We start from the raw sequence: 18,777 nt of genomic DNA, 5'->3' as shown, positions 1-18,777 counted from the left end.
CCTGCACAGAGCTGAGGAGAGAAGACATCAAGGCGAATACCGAGATTAATCATTTGTAGCGTAGGTCGAGACATTTTCCAGTTTTGAGGAAATTTGCTCACAACGTGGGCTTTTACTATTGAATTCATTGCCTGTCCTTTGGAGGAGAGAGTTTACATTTCTTCGGTGCACCAGGGGAAGGCCTCCTGTTTGACCCTGGAAAAGAGTAAGGACAATCATCCCTTTGGCTGCACTTATTTGCTGTATTTTCCACTGAGCTATGATGATCATGACAGGATTCTGCTTTGGAGGTGATTCGTTTTTCCCGAATGGTCCACGGTTTTGAAAACATTTACACGATGCAAAGAAAAAGTAGTTCTCTGTTCTACCTCTGCTCCAGATCCTTCTTCTCTTTCAAATTAAACTAAAACACTTTGAGTGTTCTTCAGAAAGCCTCCCTTATTTCACACCCGTACTGTGTACTCACATGCGGTCATACACGGGATTCATTTGCAGGGTTGAAATGCTGTTGTTGGTACCTTCTTTTTCTTTTTTTTTTTTTTTAAAGATTTTATTTATTTATTTGACAGAGAGAGAGATCACAAGTAGGGAGAAAGGCAGGCGGAGGGGGGGTGGCGGTGGAGAGCAGGCTTCCCGCTGAGCAGAGAGCCCGATGCGGGTCTCGATCCCAGGACCCTGAGATCATGACCTGAGCTGAAGGCAGAGGCTTAACCCACTGAGCCACCCAGGTGCCTCGCCTTGTTGGTAACTTCTTTTGAGGATTCTGTTTCAGTTTCTCCCTTGATGTGGATGCCTGCTCGGGGTTGAGGGCGTCTTTTCCTAAAGTTGGGATCTGGGAGACATCCTGGTCATTCAGAGATATTTAATGTTGACCCGGTCAACTCAAGGTCAGCATATTTTCTGTTCTCACCTCTCTTCTTACCATTTACACGTGGGCACCAAACATTTTTAGAGGAGAGTATGCTCTGCATGGTCCTGGGTGCGGGGGAGGTACGGAAGGGAGAAAGAGAAAGAAAGAGGGAGAAAGGGAGTAGGAAAGAGGGAAGACACGTAGGAGGGAGATAGAGAGAAGGACAAGAAGAAAAAGAGGAGGAAGGGGAGGTTTGTCGACAGTGACACGAGAGGGTAGGTTTTACACAAAGGTGGTTTCTTTGAAAGCATTACAGTCCAGATCAACCCACTGGCTGCCCAGTAAAAACATAAATGAGGCAAATGGGGAAGGAAGCCCATGGATCCCACTGCCCTATCACTGAGGAGCTTGAAGCACCGCTAGCATCCCAGGCTTCCAAACCTGTAGTCCCTTTTTTGAGTTTTATGGCTTTTTTCATATGGTATGATTTATCCAACTAAAGAGCCTTTGCAAATGCCTGTCTAAATTGCTCTTCCCTTTCTCCTTTTAGTTCAACTCATTTTAGTTCATTCATTTAATGAATACTTGCGGTCAAGTTTCCTTCCAGGCACAGTTTTAGGCCCTAAGGATGATGTGACAAACAAGACAGCCTAGTCTGCTCTTGTGGGACTAAAATCCTATTACGAAGCAGAAACAGATGGAAAATGCAGCATATATGGCTGTGGCTTGACGACTACATCGTCCTCTAATTTTAGCTCAAGCCTCACTTTGTCTGTGAGGTCTTTCTTAAATTTGTTTTTAAGTGCTAGATGTCAAATTCCTCTATTAAAAGTTCACTTATTGGGATAGCTGGGTCTCTCAATCAGTTGAGCATCTGCCTTCAGCTCAGGTCATGGTCCCAGGGTCCTGGAATCGAGTCCCACATAAGTCTCCCTTCCCTGCTCAGTAGGAACCCTGTTTCTCCCTCTCCCTTTCTCTGTCTCTCTCAGGAATAAATAAATAATCTTTTAGGACAAAAGTTCTCTTCGTTTTACATATGTTTTTGTGGTTAGTTGATTAAAATGGCCTCAGGACAAGAGAAGAGTTTCTCACCCCATTGCCAGCTGCTAGCACAGTGCCTGGCACCTTGTAAGCACTCATTTTTTGAGCAAACAAGCAAGTATATGTACAAGTTAGAGCATATGACAAAATGATAAAGACATGAACATACTATAAACTATAAGAAGGACCCTTGAACTTGCCAAATCAGGGGTTTCTGGAGATTTCAAAGATCTTTCTTCTGATATTACCAGTGAGGTAGTCACTCCTCAGGAACCCCAGGAGGAAAACTAAAAACAGAATAAAATGAGAAAATAAAATATGATTTTCAGTGGTGATATAAGATTGTGATTCTTAGGTCCCAACCTCTCTTAAAACTCTAACCAACTACTTTTTCCCGTTATCTCTGTTCAGACTTGGTGTTTTGTTAAAGGAAATGCATCTCTCTCTCATTTTTTTTTCTTTTGCTGACTTTCTTATATTTATTTCGTACCTGGCATAATGTCAGGCAATTGTTTCCTCTAGCAGGTCGCATAATCCAGTAGCCGGGACAGTGAATTAAAAAGGACTTAAGAGTATCAGTAAATGAACTTATAAAAATGTCAAATTGATTGTGTTCGACGAGTTACCTACATTCCAAGCCCTGAGGATTAAAATTGTATGCCATGTTGAGGTCATAAAACTTCAGGTTAAACACAGAAGAGATTTCTTTCTTTCTTTTTTTTTCCAAAAGGAAATAATATTTTTTTCTCACCTTGATGATGGGTAAGGGCCTCTTTCTGCCATGACTATTTCTATGATAGGCACGTTAGTCTTTAAGAAAAAATCCTGAAAACAATCTTTTTTTTCTGATTCATTCTTCACTGGCACCCGATAGTTTTGTGGGTTTATTCTGCAGTTAGAATTCACTTCATGAAACGTGTTAGTTTCCTCTTTCCACGGGGACGTGTGCAAAAATGGAAACAAGCGTGCCACGCGTTGATCGTGCCCCAGTGTCGGCTCACAGGTACACACAGGTACTCAGCCTCACTCTGTGACATTGTTAAAGTCACTGGTTGAGAGAATTTTAATCTCCAAGATCGACCTCTTTCAGAAACAAAGGAGGAGGAGGTAAAGAAAGAAAAAGTACACACCTGCAACCTATTTCTTTTTGAAGCAAAGCCTTTGAGCAGATGGAAGATGAGATAGAGAAAGAAAACAGGCCAATTGCCAAGAGAGGTCTGTTTACAATACAGGCAAGTTCCTTCAGAAGTTGATAGGGAGCCGTTGTCATGGAGATGAAGAGAAATATTGCTGCGGGGTTTCACAGAACAAATTCCTACTACAAATGTACCTGGATTTAAAGACGATGGAGATGGGAAATGGGACAAAGAGTTGACAGTAATGCTTCTCTCCGTGGCTTTTCAATACGTTCTTCAGGCCCTGAGAATTCCTTGCCTTGGGGTATGCAAAATAAGCGATCTAAATAAAAGGTTGCTTTTTCCTGTATTAAATGGAATTCCTAACTAGAATTGGACAGGGTTCAAGTGAAGCGTCAGTGGTCCACAATACATTCTAGTTTTGGAACGTTGCCTATTGTCGGTAAAACTTCTGAAAAGTAAATTATCATTATTAAAAACCAAAAAGACATTTTCAGTTCTGCCGACAGGAGCACAGGTCAAGTGCCTCGTACTGTCCTCATCCTGTCCGCTGTAGTACAGTGCAGAATTACACGGAAGCCATCCCTCTGGTCCCTCCCCCCAAAAAAAGCAAAATGAAAAAAAAAAAAAAAAAAAAAAAAAGGCCTTCAACTTTATAACTTGTTATTGGCTTCCATCAACATTTAATCTTTAATTTTAACCACCAAGACTTCCTACTTGCATTTTTTTGAAAAACACAGGAAATCTTTTCACACGTTGTCTTTCTGACATGTGAATTGTTTTGTGGAGGAAAGGTAGTCCTGTGAATTCCCAGCTTTCCAGTTCCCTTTTCGGAAGTGCTTAGGAAGCTCTTCTCTCCCGGTTACCCCTTCTCGGACAAGTCCAGCTGAGGATGACGTCACTTTTTCCTTTTCCTTTCCCACCTCCCAGCCTTTCATCCCACTAAGCTTCTTGTTAGGCTTTAATTGAACAAAGCAACACCTGTGTTTTTTACGTGACTTCAAACCCCTCTTTCCAATCCATTTCTTCAGCTGCCGACAAGGGTTGTTTTCACTGACAGCAGGTTATTAGCAACTTCACACGGATGGGGGAAAAGCCATCTAGGAGCTCCAGAAGCCTTTGCGGTCTCCTGCTCATATTAAATTTAGATGCTGACAATCAAAACCTGACATTGTTTATTAGACATTGTGGCACAGGGTTATGGAAAGAGCAATGAACTCCAGGTTAAGAAGCCCGATTTCTCTTCCGGGCCCTGACATTAAGCAGCTGGATCACTTAAAACTTGCCTAACCTAACATACCTTTACTTTTCTTATCTCCGGCAATTGGGGGAACAGGCATCTTTGGTCTCTTGTAATGCTGATGAAGTTCTAGAACCTAGGTGAGGTTTGGTGGGCTGAGGTCCGGAGCCGATGACCAAGAAAGAATTCTTGAGACATCTTTGGTGCAAAAGAATCACATACAATTTATCTGATAGTATACCTATTTGCAGTATGGCTCACGATCGTCTAGAAGCTACTGTAAAATCATCCTTACTACTCTTTTTCTTTTCTTGCCCCTGATCTCTCCTTCTGCTCTCACACTCACACCAGCATTCTTGATTTCTCTCGCTCCATGCTCTCCCCACATGATGCACCAGAGATCAGTCAACGCTATCTGATCACTGTTATGCCTTCTGGTAGGACTTCTGGAATTCTCAGTCCACTGCTGCTATAATTCTGTTCATAGCCTTCAGGAGGTTGCTTCCCAGACAGCATGCTCAAGGACTGCGGCGCACACAGAATTCTTCGCAAAGGCATACCCGGACTCCTCCCCTTCAGCATTCACTAAGGTCATGGGAAGATGAGAAGCAAGCCAGAGGGTAGTTGCTTAGAGGTGGTTTCCTGCTGGAGCTCACCAGCATTGTTTGTTTCCAGAGCCTTTTTCCATTTTTTTTATGGAGGTAGAGCGAGCACACAATGTTACATTAGTTTCCGGTGTACAGCACAGGCATTCCACCTACCCAGGCATTTTTAAACATTGTGTCTCTTCAAAGCCTGGTGGCCTTGCATGAGCTACTGAAACCTTCTGTGTCTGTTTCCTCATCTAAAACTTGGTTGTTTCAGTGAGATAATACATGTAGAAATGTTTACCGCCCTGCCTGGAAAAAAGACCAAGCGCTTGTCTCATGTTGGCTTCATTACTGGGGCAGGTAAAGGCGAAAGGGACCCACGGACTTATTTTCTGATGATTTTCAACTCCTGCCATTCTCAGAGTTGCTAGATCTTTACCCACCTTAAAAATTATATTTTATGTCCGCTTGCTCATTGTTTCCCGTCTTCACTTCTTTTTTTGGTTTACCTGCAGGACATACATGTTATGTTTTTCCTAAAGCAGTCTTGATCAACAGAGAAGCAACTTCCCTTTCTTGCATTGTGATAGATTTCTGAAAAGGGAAGGAAGGCAATTAGCTCATCGAACTTCCCTGAAATATACCATCCACTTAAAGGCAATTAGTTGTTCTGTGGTTCAGGAAAACAGGATATTGATTTTTTTTTCTTTGATCCAATGGAGTAGTTGACATGTTTGTGTTGAATTCTGCATCCCAGGAACTTGGAGCTGAGGACCCTGTTTCACAAGTGATGCCAGCCTTGTTTTACATCTCACGGAACATTATACACCCAAGAGGACCTTGAGACATGGTTATTACTACTTTTTTTGTTTTAAAATAAGGGATTCTAAACATGCTCCAAATCAGGTTGATGATTTTCAAAAGCAGTAGCAAGAGGGGTGGTGGGGACAATGAGAAACTGCTCTCAGCACGCTCCTCCCCCATCTGCTCTTTGCTCCCCTTATTGGGCTTCTAGAGAGCAGGGATGGGCTTCAGATTTTTTTTTTTTTTTTTAAGATTTTTTATTTATTTGACAGAGAGAGAGAAAGAGAGAGAGAGAGAGATCACAAGTAGGCAGAGAGGCAGGCTCCCCGCTGAGCAGAGAACCTGATGTGGGGCTTGATTCTAAGACCATGAGATCATGACCTGAGCTGAAGGCAGAGCCTTAACCCACTGAGCTACCCAGGTGCCCCTGGGCTTCAGTTTTTGCTGCTACTTTCAGTTGGAGCTATTTGTCATTTAGTCCTGGGCCCACTGGATGTTTAAGGGAAAACTCAAGGAGGACTGGGGCTTCTGGGTAACAAATATATTTCAGGGGAAATAACTGTCCCATGTTTTGGACAATCCCATTTCTGTTCCTTAACATTGAAATAAACTTAAACTTTGTACTTCACAATCTGTGCCTCAGTTTCCTTGTCTTTTAAGCAGTGATAAGGGCACTACACAGTTATGAGGATCTATGTGTTTGTAAGATGATGATAAAAATGCCTGGCTTAAAGCAAGTACTCAGAAAATACAGCTATTGCTGGCATTCTGCTCCAAATGTTATTTTCTGCAGCTGCGAGCATATGGGCGCGAGAGGTAATTGCTCATCCTTTCCTTGTAATCTTTCCATGGAATATTAGGCATGACCCCATCATTCGTTGCTGTGTGAGTGCCTGGTCTCTTGATTCCAAACGCTTAAATAGGAAGGCTCTCTCCATACCTCACAAGGGAACTAGAACCAGCAGTAAGAAACTAGCTTGAATTAAAACCTGTGAATTCTCCTGTTTTCTAAAGTAGTATTAACTTTATTTCAGCTTATTTGTTTTCCAAGAAGGGAAACTTCTGGCCCCAGTTTCTTAGGTGGGTTGGAATTTCGCTCTTCCTCGCTGCAGAGAGATTGGTTTCTTTGGAATAGACTTCATTTCAGTTTGTGTTCTGAATTTCTGGAGCTTTTCAATTTCAGGCTAGACGGTCATCATCTTATAGCAAGTGTATTGGGTAGGAATAAGGTAGCTGCTGTTGCAAACCCCCAAATCTCAGCGGCTTACAACACAGGTAAGCTCAGGGTGGGAGCAGGGTTTTGTTGCCAGGCAGTGACTCTGCTAGCCACTCGGCCCCGAAGCCTGAAGAGAACAGCGTGGTTGGTGCCAGGCTGGCCGTCTGGATCAGGCCTGGTGGCACTGCCCACCCTCCCCGGTCCAGAACTGCCCACCTCCCTGGTCCAGAACTCACAGCTAGGTGGCACCTAACTGCATGGGGAGCTGGAAGCTGGAGACCAGCTCCCAGAAAGACAAAAGAAATGGTGGTGAATAGCTAGTTAGTGTCTGACAAGGCAAGCTATTTGGGTCTACCAATTCCTTAAATGATGAAATATTCCTCATGTAACCTACATATGTGTGCAATATAAAGAATAATACAAGTAGCCGGTTTAAGACATTATACATTTTATACATACACATTTCACCAACGCAGTTAAAAGCTCCTATGTGCTTCTCCATCTCTGCATCTCATTCTGAATTGCTCTGAAATAAGCCCGGTTTTATTTGTGTCCTTTTTGGTTATTTTATGACAGATATATTTGTATCCAAACTGTCATTTTCTTGGTGTTATTTTTGGCCTTTGTGCAAACGTGTCCTACAGTATATAGTGTGTCGTGTTTACACCCATCCTTTGGATTCTGAGATTCGTTCGTGTTGACGTGTGTAGCTGTAAATGGTTCATTTTCTTTGCTGTATATTATTCCTTTTGTTGGATAAACCATAATAGATTCATCCAGTTTCATGTTCATGGGCATTTGGGTTGTTTTCGGTTTTGTTGTTATCATTGTTTTCTTTTTGCCATCGATAGTGCTATGACTGTTCTTGTACGTACCTCTTTATGCAGGTGTAAATTACCACAAGTATGAGTCTTCCTGCTATACCAAAATACCACTCTATTAAAATTGTATAGAGTAGTGTGGATCCCTCAAGGAAACCTAAAGTAATTTCGATTTCCATTTGCTCCAGCCAGGTTGGTGTGAGTTTGTTGCCATTGAGAGCTGCTTCACAGAATGTAGACTAAAACCAACCAACACATTCCAGCTCCAAAGATCCAGTAGCCTCTCGATCTTTGAAGAAAATTGACACAATGACTCTCCAAAGGAATTGTTGTACTTCCATTAGCTGCTCTTCTTTGTGCACGGTGGCTAGGTGATTTTGGTGGAGGGGGATTCATATTATGTAGTGGTGTATCACTTTTTGAGATACAGCATTCCATGTAACAAAGCAAGCCGTTTTCCTAGTACAGTCTGGATGGATTAAGGTTTAGTACACGGTAGACAGCCGATCTCGTAATTCCTCACAGATTTCTAGTTGCTCTGTCACATGACTCTTATGCTCATATACACCTAGAATTTGCCTGTGTGGGGGAATCTTTTCCAAACTTACAGGCATGAATTATTAGAAAAATAACAACAAACGATTGACATTTTAGACTGCATATGTTTTAAACTACATTTAAAAAAGACTTCTACAATTTTAAGCCACAAGGTAGTGAAGGAATTTATTTTCCACGTATAAAACCATGTTGCTGTGACTGTTTTTCTAGAAAGAAAATGAGGCAGAAGAAAGAATTTCACACCTCTCTCTGTGAGTTGCTTCCTAGCTGTTCATAGTTACTTAGTCCTTCATTCAGAACCTTCATATCCTAATGGCCCAAGATGGGCCGTTAAATACTAGTGTGCACCAGTCAATAGCTAGCTAAGGCTTCAGCGCTCAGATGCCTGGTTTAAATCCCAGCTCTATTGCTTTCAGCATCTTCTCAAATCTCTCTATTCCTTCGTGTTTTCATTGATAAAATAAGAGTGATAATACTAATCTTTACCTTGTAGTGTTTGAGTAGGAATTCATTAAATATAGTTTAAAAAACTGATAGCCTTCTTTTTATTATTATCCCCCACAACGAATATTAGTGAGCTTTTTTTTTCAGGCACTGTGCTGAGTTCTGATGACATAGAGCAAACTGCCTTGGAAAAGGAGCAGTGTAGGGGGAGACCAGAACTTTCTGTAGAGTAAAAAAATTCATTTATATTTTAGTAGGGACCATTCTTGTGTTTATATTTGCTTTCTTCATGTAATCTTCAATCCGCCAGAAATAATTTTAAATTTATTTTAATTTTATTTATTTAATTTATTTATAAATATTTTACTTAATTTTAATTTATTAATTTTAAGACATCAGCTTTTTTTTTTTTTTTAAAGATTTGTTTATCCATTTGAGAGTGAGAGAAAGAAAGGGCACGCATGCACACACACTAGTGGGGGGAGGGGCAGAGGGAAAGAATCTTCAAGCAGACTCCCTGCTGAGCACGGCACCCAAAGTGGGGGCCCCAGATCCAGGATCACAAGCTAAGCTCAAACCAAGAGTCTGATGCTTAACCAACTGAGCCAACTAGGTGCCCTGAGAAACGTGCTGTTGTTACAAATATACAAATACACAAATGCCTGTTGTGTAAGAAAGTGAAAAAAAAAAAATTCCTCCTTCATCAAGAGATTCCTTCACTCCTTAGGAGTTCTCTTAGGTCCCACTGAGCTGCAGACTGAAAAGACCGGGCAGGAGTGAGGTCAGAAACGTAGGCCACCATTACTGTCCTCAGCAAGCCTTCTGCCTGTAAGAGGGACTTCACCATACATCTGCCTTCTCAGTGACAGGCTGGGGAAGAAGCTACTTCTAGTGCATTCAGGCTCCCTGGCTCAGGTGTTTCCCATTTGGATGGGCTTAATAGGTTCGAGGTCACTGTCCAGGTGTGATCTGTAACCCTTTCGCTCTCTTGGGAGCTCCTGCTTGCAGACTGTTGGCATTCTCCTCGCCTCTGAGCCTCTCTGGGGAAGCTCTATCCTTCAAAGAGGATAGACACAGGGGGGTTGCATCTACCGTTTTTCAGCGGCTCTGTCTGTGGCCAATTTAGGGGAGAAAGACTGAGAAGCCCAGTTGGGCCTCCAGTCCAGACTATGCTAATACAACTTCCCCAGTTTTGTTGTCTAAAGGAGGCAGGTGTCTATTTCTCCACTAGGACAAAATCTGGAAAAGAGGCATGTGATGAATTGTCCCCTTCAATGTCTAGGCTGTAGTCTCTATGCTGTCACTCGCCAGCTCTGCCCAAAATAACTTGGGCAAGTTATTTTATTCTCTAGACTGCAAGAGTGACAATGGATTAAGTTTCCTACTGTTGCCATAACACATTCCCATAAATGCGGTGGCTTGAAACACTACCAGTTTGTTATGCTACAGTTCTGGGCATCAGGAGTCCTACCTGTCATACTGGGCTAAAATCAAGATATTGGCAGGACTGTGTTTCTTCTGGAGGCTCTAAGGAGAATCTGTTTTCTTTCCTTTTCTAGCTTCTGGAGGCTGACTACATTCTTAGCCTGTGGCCTCTTCCCTTTCTCCAAAGCCAGCAGCCTGGCATCTTCTGATCTCTCTTGACTCTGACATTCTTGTCTCCTTTTTATACGGACCTCGGATTACACTGGGTTCCCAGGAAAATCTAGGACAATTCTCTCCTCTCAACAGTCTTAAATCACATGCTCCGAGTGCCGTTTGCCATGTAGAGTAACATATTTACAAAATCAGGGGATTAGGATGCGGACACCTGGAGGGGGGCATTGTTCTGCCTATACAGTATCTTGACTGGATACTCTTTGAATTATTTTCTGCCCTTATAGGTTCCTGTTATAAATTAGATATGGAGCTCTGACCACAACTTTCCACACACTCACTTCCTCTTCAGGATGGCCTCCCTTATATCCAAGTCCTCACATCATCATCTCTCATCTTGGTTCTTATGTTACTCCCTCTTCATTCTTGCAGAAATTCCTTAATAACAGCCCTCCTCTGTATAGTGGGTCCTTGATTCTCTATTCAAATCCATTGTTAGGAACAAGCCCAGCTTCCAATTTCTTCAAGTTCTTGTTGTTTAAGTTATAAGTATTTAGCCTGATAACACTATTTACAGTTCAACTATTATTCTTTGCTAATGTTTCATCTTATCAGGATGGGAAACATGACTTACGATGGTGGGAAACATGACTCAACACTTGAAGGATAGTTTAATGTAGTGGAATCTCAAGGCTTACAAACATAGAAGTTTTTTATTTGAAATAATACACTGGGCTTTAGGATCAGAAATGTGAGTTAGCATGCACTGGGCCGTGTAACCAAGTACGTGTAAGGCAGAGTAGCAGATCTTCACCGTTCTGAAGACATTTGCAGAGTGCGTCTGCAATTTCCTAATTAACAAGAGCTCGGCTCGCTCTTGCTATGCCTTACCTGCTTGTGTTTTTCACCATAAATTCATCAGAGGGAATTTCATAAACATCAGCATGTGCTTCCTTGATTTGTTTTGACTCTTCTCATCGGGGGAGAACCTCATTTTTCAACAACTGTATTCTTGATTCTGTCTTGGCTGACAGAATGCTCTTTTTGCTGGGAGTGAAATAAAGGGATTGGAAAGTGTCAGAAAGGGTGGTATTTTATCAGGTCCTTACAAGGGCACTTAAGAATATGATGATTGCTTCCTTGCCCCAACGTTCTCTCTCTCCCATGGGAAGGTCTGCTTGCTTTAGCGGATAGTAAGATCACAAAGAGACCCATCCTTGGAAAGATTCTTTGAAAATCTGGCAGTTGTGATGATGACTACATTTCTTCTAGTGGCACCTGGAAAAGAAAATATTTTCTCTCTACTGTGAAAGCACAATTTTCAGATCCTTTCAATAGGGCTTGAGTTTCACTGTAATTCTTCAAAGAGCTATTATTTAGGGGTACTTCTGGTAATTCCCATGAAAATGATAAACTGCAAAGGCCTGAAGGCTTAAAGCCCATAGTCACTGGCAGGGTGTGTTGTGGGGGGAGGGGCATCGGCTTTGATGTGTTAATTACATAGTCCTTCCTGCTCCTTAGTCCTCTTCCTTAAAGCTCAGGTGAAATCAAGGTAAAAATCCTACAGATAGGTAAGGTATCCTTGCAGGAACGTATTCTATGGAAAGAAGGAAGGATTCTTCCAACTGTTTTTTTTTTTCCCCCGAGTTAAGACCACCCCTGCAGTATGCAGAGCCCCAGGCAAATGTTGTATTTCCGAGGGTCCGTGTCTATAAACAAACTTTTATTTGTTTGTTTCAAGTTTTTATTTAAATTCTAGTTCTATAATGACTACTTCAAAAAATGCATTGCAACACTGAGGTCACGCATAGCTCTTTTCAACGATGATTATAGAGAAGAGGCACTCCTGTATTGGTTTATGGTCCAATCAGAGCACAGGAAGATTCTTTCTAGTGTTTGGAGACTGTCCCTTTTCTGTTCAGACTCAGACATCCTCTCTTCAGTTTCTTGATTGTTAAATGTAATAATTTCCACCATGAGAATAAGGGAGCAATGATTGTTAATTCATAATGCCATCGCTGTTTGGATCCTGCTTATATTAAAGCAATCTTGATTTCTGTGCTTCTAAACTTCACCAGTACCATGGATCTCATTCACTTGATGCTGGCTACAGCATGACTCCTGACGTGTGTCCTACCTCCTGCCGCCCATTCCACAAATCCTGGCTCTCAAGGATTCTCTCAAACCTTGTATTTGGCCGTTACTGATGATTTGATCACAAACGCAAGTCTTATTCAGAACACACAGAAAATGTGAACAATGATTCACTTTCTGGTCATATAGAATTTATTGTGAGGAACTTTGTAGCATAAACATAGAACAGATACATCTTCCAAACATGTCACCTCTTGAATTCTTTCGGCCATAATCACTGCATTCCTAGATCGGGACATCTTTTAATGTTGACTATCCCCCTGGCTTCCCCACATGGCCTACCATCAAGAGGAATATACAAGGGCCAGTGGACTGAGTAAGAAAAGTGATTCCTGGAAGGAAAGTGTGTTCCTCACCCAGCATGGGTAAAGAACAATGCAGAGAGGGCCTTGTCACTGCGTGGACAGGAAGGGGAGCGATGGACGTCCCAGGAATAGGTAGGTGTGGCCACGCTGGAGGACTGCCTGGCACATGAGGCCGAGCTGTGAAGGGGGTGGGGTGATGATCCCAAGTGCCACCGTGGGCAGGAAGGGTGCCCTGGGTAGAGGATGCCAGTACAACCTACCACCCTCTGGTGCCGAAGACCCAAGACTATATTGTGGTCGGCAGGTGCAGAGAGGCCACACACTGCTGAAGTCTGAAAGAATCTTGTCCTTTACCTATTGTGAATAAGAATCTATGTAAATCAATAACCAGCAGCCCGATTACCGTGCTGGCCAGTGGGAATGACTGATTCCAGCTCACCCCCAGGAACTCTGTTCCAGCCACAGAACCCCAGGACCGCTGCTGCAGAGGCACATATTTTGGAGCTCCTAGAGCACTAGTTAACCTAATGCTTGAGGGAAGTTGGTTAGGAGGATTACAGAGCTGAATGGCATCTCAAAAGGGGCGGGGTACAGAAACAGATCTCTGTGGCTTTTTTTTTTTTTTTTGAGATTTTATTTATTTACTTGACAGAGATCACAAGGAAGCAAAGAGGCAGGCAGAGAGAAAGAGGGGGAAGCAGGCTCCCTGCCGAGCTGAGAGCCCAATGTGGGGCCCGAGCCCAGGACCCTGGAGTCATGACCTGAGCTGAAGGCAGGGGCTTAACCTACTGAGCCACCCAGGCACCCCTCCCTGTGGGTTTTGACCAAGACTGGGGAGGCCCAGCCCAGATGGTGCTATGGCCCCTGGTGGTCTCAGGCGCAAGAAGGGTCTTGGAAAAAAATATTGAGGATGACACTCGGAAAAGTAGCACACCCTGATATGCAACAGGGATCCCACTTTTTTGGATCTAACAGCTTCAAGTGTAATGGGTGTGTATGGGGAGGGATAGATGATTAGACTGATCATGTGTGTTGGGACTCTGTGTATTTTTCTGGTTGCCTCCTCTTTTTCTTTCCCACCTGTCATCCCTTCATTCAACAGAGACTGAGAGTCTCTGATATGACCAGCAGGGTCATATCAACTAACCTGTTCGCCATTAAGGTCAACAATATTTTTAGGAGCTCAGAAAAATATTCTAATTGCTTTTATAATCACAAGAAAAAAAAGAACTTTTAGGTCCAAGAAAATGTTTTCATATATAACATGTATTCATCTTTATACCAACAGCGTCATAAAAGACCATCTTTCATTTCTTTTTATGGAGGAAAGTGCTCCTAAAGGCTCTAGTGCTGAGTCCCAGCAAGCCAAAATGCAGCCGTGATGGCCAGCACTATACTAGGAGCTAGGGACATGGCAATGAGCAAGAGACGGTCTTGTGTTTTGTGGTATATGAGTGTGGAGGAGGATGGCAAAGAACATGGGAAGTTACCTTACAGTCTAATATGTTCTTCCAACAGAGATCGGCCCAAGGAACTACAGAAGGCTCGGAAGCGGGGTTGGGGGTCTGTCTGTGCAGATCAGTGATGAGTGGGGAAGGATTGCTTCATTTCACTCCCGTGCGTAGTTAGTCGACCAGAGTTTTTACCTATTATTCTTGTAATTGATGCAGATGATGATCCGAATGTATTATTGGCAGCTATTAAAGTCAGCTACCGGTAGAGATTTAACTTTGATACTGGTTGCTTTGAAATTTAAGCACCCCATCTGAAAGCATTTTTGAAATAATTGTGAAATGTGTAATAAATGTATGTATAATTTGCTACCTGGCTCTGTGTCCGTGATTACTTCCAGGTTCTTCAAGCTATCCAAATCAATGGTAATCCTAACATAGCACACTGAAGTGTTGGTGAGTGGACTAGACATCTCCAAGTGATGCCTATTTAAATGTCTCCCAGTGTCATGATCTCATTACCTCTCAGCCTGGTCCACAAAAGACAGCTTTATACCTTAGTCGGTTCTCTTTGAAACTTCTTACTATAAACAGCATCAACAACTAAAACCCTCTGTGTGTTTGTTTTGTCATCACAGGTAATGATACAATATATAGACCTCATTAGGTTGTATGTGATGATATTAGAGTTCCCTTAAAACCATAAAAATATCATTTATTTATAGTTTGTTTCCGGGAAACAGGGATTTGACTGAAGACATGCATTTTAGTTCAACAAGCCAACATTTAGTGAACATCTACTCTTGTGCCAGACACCCTACCACCGTACCAGGTCCAGAACATATTATACTGTAAGGTAACTGAACCAACGTACAGTTCTTATCTTCAAAGAACTTGTAATGTACAGGAGAACATGGGTAAGAGAATCAGTGATTCTAATTCTGTTACGGAAACCGTCAATGGCAATGGGCTCTTCTACCCAAAATTTGGTTGGGATGTTGAGACTTCTCGTGCCACACACACGGAGGGCTGTGAGAAGTTCTGCTGCTTACAGAATTGTGGTATCCGAGGTGCACAGTGCAGTCCTCGCCAGCAGATCTGAAATGGTTTGAGAGAACAAGGAAAGGAGACTTACTGGACTAACAGAGTGCTCGGGTAGGTGGGTGCCCATACATAGGGGCTTTCATGGTTCAAATCTCCTGCTGGCACCAAAGGGAGGAGCACCAAAGCTTTCACAAAAGGAAAGTGCAGAGGGTGAGGCTTAAATGCTATCCGCAGTCAAACACCGGAAAAAAAAAAAAAAAAAAGAAAAGAAAAGGAACCAGATTCCTCATTCCAGATACAGTGTGATAAGTGATAAGAAGTGCTATACGGAAGGTTTCCAAGGGGTGCTTATGTCACCGGAGCATTTAATCCAGTCGTGGAGGGTTTAAAAGAATTCCTAGAGAATGGTGCTTTTGACTGAATCATGAAGGGTAAGAGGAAGAGTGAGAGGAGGTTAATCAAGAAGATCAACTCGAGACAGGAGAGCGCCTACCGCTACCTACCGCGCTTGAAGCCTCAAGGGTGCATTTAGAAGGTGGCTCTTCTAATCTGAAAGCTGCTTGAGGTTCAATAAGAAGGAAAGAAGTAAAAGCCATGTCAGTGAGAGGTATATGGCTGATTCGATGAACTTCTTCAGTTAATCACAGACTTAGTTCAACATAATCTCAACATAATCTTAGGGTGTTTCTTGTAGGGGGTGTGCAGTGAAGAGAGGTTGGAAAGACAGGGGGCGAAAATCTTGGTCAGTCTTCTCATGCTGCAGAGATCACTGTGCTCTCCCAAACCGTGTTGCTAACTCTCCCAGAGGGAGGAATTCTGTGTGCTTTAAAAATGAAAACGGGTGACTTGAATATATGCTGAATTCCGCTGAGTAGAGAATTACCGGGTTAACAAAGTGAAGTTCTAAGAGTGAATTTCGGGCTTGGCTCCAGTAAGGGCAAGGTGTTGGTCTGGTTGGGAGGGGAGGGAATGAATAGTGTGGTGCTTTCCTGGAGCATTAAAATCATGGACTCGGTGCCTGGGTGGCTCAGTTGGTTAAGCATTGGACTCTTGGTCTCTGCTTGTGACCCAGGTCGTGATCTTGTGGGTCATGAGATTGAGTCCCGGGTAGGGCTTCACTCTTAGCGCGGGGTCTGCTTGAGATTCTCCTTCCCTCTCCCTCGAGCCCCCTCCCCCTTTCAAATCAATCTTTAAAAAAATAAAATTACCAAACAGCCAGGTATGTGTGGTTATAAAAATAAGACCCGTTTCTAACTCTTCAGAAATGTTCAGTTTAGTGGAGGAGGACCAAAGAAGGATAAAAATAATACTGAGAAGTAGAAGGAACTGAAATCGCCAAGCAGGGCAGCCAAGTTGCTGCTGTGTCGCTCCCATTAGACTCCCTTCCTCCCATTTCCGACTTGCAATTAAGAACCCCACCTTCAGGACATCTGAGAAAGAAAGATAAATACTAATCAGACATTTGGGATACGTAGTCACAGTTTCCTAAGCAGATTCCTCTGAAACCTGTCAGCCAGTAGCATTTGTACGGCTGTCCGCATTTCTGGTAGCTCTTCTGGAGATCCTTGTGTGAGTGCAATCAGCTGCCATCAGACCCTGGGCTCGGTGCTGCTGGGAGCAAAAGAAAAGAGTAATAAAAGTTGGAACTGGTCTGCTGAGCAAAGGCTTCTTTTTTTTTTTTTTTTTAAAGCAAGAGGCTAGGAGTTGGGGGAGGAGGGATTCCATTAAAGGAAGAAAACTTCCTGTGACCAAGGCAACCAGCAGGCCCCCCCAAAGTCTGTGGGAGTTTGTGGGGAGAGGGAGGAAGTCCTGTAAACTTGTTACATCAGATGTTACTGTTTTTTGTGTTTTTTTAAATTTTTTATTTTTTATAAACATATATTTTTATCCCCAGGGATACAGGTCTGTGAATCACCAGGTTTACACACTTCACAGTTTTTTTTTTTTTTTAAGATTTTATTTATTTGTGGGGCACCTGGGTGGCTCAGTAGGTTAAGCCTCTGCCTTCAGCTCAGGTTATGATCTCAGGGTCCTGGGATCAAGCCCCGCATTGCTCTCTCTGCTCAGCAGGGAGCCTGCTTCCCCCTCTCTCTCTGCCTGCCTCTCTGCCTACTTGTGATATCTGTCTATCATATAAATAAATAAAATCTTTTAAAAAATATTTTATTTATTTGTCAGGCAGAGATCACAGGTAGGCAGGGAGGCAGCTAGAGAGAGCCAGATGCGGGGCTGGATCCCAGGACTCTGGGATTATGACCTGAGCCGAAGGCAGAGGCTTTAACCCATTGAGCCACCCAGGCGCCCCAAGATGTTGCTGATTTTAATCAAGAATCCTAGGTGACCCTTAGGCAATTAACTCATGGTCTAGTTGGTCTATTATGTATCTTCAGCTGATTCTTTATACATTTTCTTCTCTTGTCCCAACACTACTAAATTTGAGACGTGGTTATGAGTGGCTGCATTCAGCATTCATTGAATCCTGGTGCTTCATTCATTTCTTTCTCTTCTAGCTGACTGAAAAAGGAGGAAGTTATTTCAATCAAGGTTTTATCCTTTTAAGAGAAAAGGGAATAATTTAAATACATGCCTCATGCTGTTTCTAAAAGCAGGGCAAGTAACCTAATGAAATAATTCTGACCATATGACTGAATCTATATTTCATTTTCATTGCCAGGTGCATCCAACTGGAGCTGGAAATAGCAATATAGATCCACGTTTGTTCAAGTGATCATAAGAAAGCGGTTCTAAAGGTTACTGTTTTAGCAAATTAAAATTCCAAGAGCGTGATTACAAATATATGCCTTAATAATAGTAGGCATTTTTAAGATTGCATGAATTAAAGAAAGAGTCAAATTTATAGTTTCTAGTTAACCCAGGTGTCAGTATCAAACAAAATTTGAATGAAAATAAAGGCCGAGAAAAAAATAGGTAAGGAAGTATTTATTTAATAATATGGCATTTAACCAGAAGAAAACTTATTCTGTAACTCAGCTTGTTATTTGGCATTAATTTGAGATTTTTCATATTGTACTCTTCCACTCCCTTCAGTACTATTTAAATTTTTACCCACCAATTTCTAAGAGATAGGTTCATTAAGAAACACATGGTTAATTGGATGTTTTCTATGACTCATCGGGGCAAGCATGTTCCATAAATGATATAGGGTACTCTGAATATGGTAAGCACCCCAAAGATACTCCAAATGCATAGAAAAAAGTTATTGGATTAGAGGGTCAAGAGCAAAGGTTTTTGCCTACGAGGCTGGATTTACAATGTCAGAAACTTTAGCTAAATGTCTAAGAGTTACATTTTCTGGTGGAAATGATACTCAGGCATAGTGGAAATGCTCAGAATTAGAAATCTGTGGTCCTCTACAGCTGTTCTCTCTACCATGTCTAGGAAACATGATGGCTAAGCTATGGGCTTCTGGGTAGATTCCTGAAGGTGGTTCACTTTACAGCTCTTCAATCTCATCAACTACAGAGACAAATGGGAAGGAAAAATGACAAAGGGGTTCTTGGTGAGAA

Source organism: Mustela putorius, unplaced genomic scaffold, assembly GCF_011764305.1.
Source record: "Mustela putorius furo isolate JIRA1106 unplaced genomic scaffold, ASM1176430v1.1 tig00003974_pilon_pilon_pilon, whole genome shotgun sequence".
NCBI lineage: Eukaryota > Metazoa > Chordata > Mammalia > Carnivora > Mustelidae > Mustela > Mustela putorius.
Note: the sequence above shows the minus strand (reverse complement) of the source record.